General features: G+C 45.0%; 1 non-coding gene across 1 annotated transcript; it reads left to right on the top strand.

The window, feature by feature from the left end:
* Positions 1-1681: 1681 nt before the first annotated feature.
* Positions 1682-1785, top strand: LOC114513977. The gene has a single exon (XR_003685893.1). It is a non-coding gene; the product is annotated as a U6 spliceosomal RNA (small nuclear RNA).
* The last annotated feature ends 793 nt before the right edge of the window (positions 1786-2578 follow it).

The raw sequence follows: 2578 nt of genomic DNA, 5'->3' as shown, positions 1-2578 counted from the left end.
TTGACCATACTCCTGACCAGAATTAGAATCAGAATTAGAATGGAGCCCAGCAATTGAAGGGTTTAAAAGAAATTTTTTTATCCTCACCCAAGGACATTTCTTCATTGCTTTTAGAGAGGGGCAAAGAGAGAGAGAGAAACATCGATGTGACAGAGAAACATTGACTAGTTGCCTCCCGTATGTGCCGCAACCAGGGACTGAACCCATAACCTGGGTATGTGCCCTGACCAGGAATCAAACCTGTGACTTTTTGGTGTACAGGTCAACACTCCAACCAACTGAGCCACACTGACTAGGGCAATTCACGTTTTAACAAGCTTTCCGGGGGGTTCTGATGCACACTAACATTTGACAATATGGTACTAAATTGTTAAATGACCATTTTAGTCTACCTGAAACACCTATAGATTTTTAGCATATAGACCAGAGAAATTACGTCTCAATTGGAGAATGCCTCAAAAGAAAGCGATGTTTTCATGGAAGCCTGCAGCCAGATGAGCCAGGGAAAGTCAATTCAGGCAGAGAATTAATCGTCTACCCCAAAACACACAGGCCCGCATTAGCCCGATTTATGAAGGGATGTAAGTGGGAGGATCCCGTGCATAGCAGGGAATGGCCTGAAGCGAGAATGAAGGTGTAGGCAAGGGTCTTGAATGCCGAATGTCTTTCGTTCTTTTTAAAAAATTGTTTATGCTATTACAGTTGTCCCAATTTTCCCCCTTTCCACTGTCAATGCCCACACTATTGTTCATATCCGTGGATCATGCATATATCTTCTTTGTTTAATCTCCACCTTCTTTCAAGCAGTGCCACGCACCCTCTTCCCCTCTTTATCAGTCTGTTCCTTGTTTGAATGCCAAGTTTCCCGCAGGGAGGTAACTCAGTATTCGGTTCCCCCTCCCTACATTTCCTGACTGCCCTGAGTCAGACTTCTGAGAGTTCAATTCCCGCTGGCCTTCCTCCTCCCTCCTTCCCCTCCCTCATCTCAACTCCTCCCTTCCCCTGAGAGAGAACCGCCCAAGCTTTTAGATCAACCCCACCCCTCCCTTCCGGCCTACCCGCTGACGTGGGCTCCGCGGGGCGTGTCTGGCTTGCAGCCTGGAGCCATGTCTGGCCCAGCCCTCCCCTCTTTGGGGGAAATCCCTGGCTGTTGGTGTGCTGTCTGGAATCCACGCGAGTGTACCTAGCAAGGGGGTTACGGGGCCTGGGCGGGGGGCTTCCAGGGCTCCAGAGAAAGTTTCTTCCTCTGAGGACATCCCGTTCCGGGGGAGGAACTTCGGTGTCAGAGCCCTGGGTTCTCCGAAGCCTGGCTCGGGGCACTCAGCACCACCTCCCCCGGGCAACCGGCCCTAGGCTACGCCCCCTCCCATCTCATGGTTCACTCACTGTTTCCAGAGTCTTCAACTAAATTGTGCCTAGAGGTGATGAAGGGTGATAGCAGCCTTAATAACAATAGGTACCATTCATTGAGCACTTAGTGTACTGACATTAGGAACCACTTTATAGTTCTCAAATTTATGTAACCCAGTGCCCCTTATAATAAATACTTTTCAACACCACCTTTAGCATTCATAGACAATATAACCAAACTACATCACCGTTCCATAATATTAGACCATAAAATGCCATAATGTGAAGGGGCAAATAAAATAAATTTATAGTACAAAAATACATATTTTGCGCCCTCTTGGGCAGCACGTATACTAAAACTGGAATGATACAGAGAGACTAGCATGGCCCCTGCACAAGGATAACATGTAAATTCATAAATCATTCTCCATTTAAATATATAAATACATATTCTGTCCTGAAAAAGCCCAGCCATCATTAATATAATGAGAATGGTTTGACAACATGGATGTAACCTGGCAGCCAGGGAGAGTGGCTTGGAATGCACATGTGTGAACACTGCTGACTTCACTGTACTAGTCAGTGGGGGTGGCAGATGCCACTGAGTGAGCATGTGTACTGTATGGTAGTTGCATTCAAAATGACAGAGGGAATACAGCAATGAACCTGCAGCATATTCTGCATTAAGTTTGAACATTCTTCTGCAGAAATTATTTGGGTGATTCAGAAGGCTGCAGCTGTGGGCAACTGGTGATTGGCAGCCTCATCACAACAACATGCCCACTCATGCATCATGTCTCATTCAGAGATTTTTGGCAAAACATTAAATCACCCAGGTGACTCAGCCCCTCTACAGCCCAGATGTGGTGCTCCACAACTTTTGGCTTTTCCCAAAACTAAAATCACCTTTGAAAGGGAAGAGATTTTAGACCATCAATGAGATTCAGGAAAATATGACGGAGCAGCTGATGGTGATTCTAATAAAGGATTTTGGAAAGCATTTTGACCAGTGGAAGAGACACTGGGAGAACTGTGTGAGGTGCCAAGATGTCTACTTTGAAGGGAACTGAGGCTTCATTGTCCTATGTACATTGTTTCTTGTATCTTCTTCAATAAATGTCTCTATTGTTCAGCAGATGGCTGGATACTTTATGGACAGACTTATCTATTATATTTATTACATTATATATTATATCCATATATACATATATTGTATATTATATGTATT

Source organism: Phyllostomus discolor, chromosome 3, assembly GCF_004126475.2.
Source record: "Phyllostomus discolor isolate MPI-MPIP mPhyDis1 chromosome 3, mPhyDis1.pri.v3, whole genome shotgun sequence".
In the NCBI taxonomy this organism is placed as follows: Eukaryota; Metazoa; Chordata; class Mammalia; order Chiroptera; family Phyllostomidae; genus Phyllostomus; species Phyllostomus discolor.
This window is presented reverse-complemented; position numbering and strand designations above follow the sequence as displayed.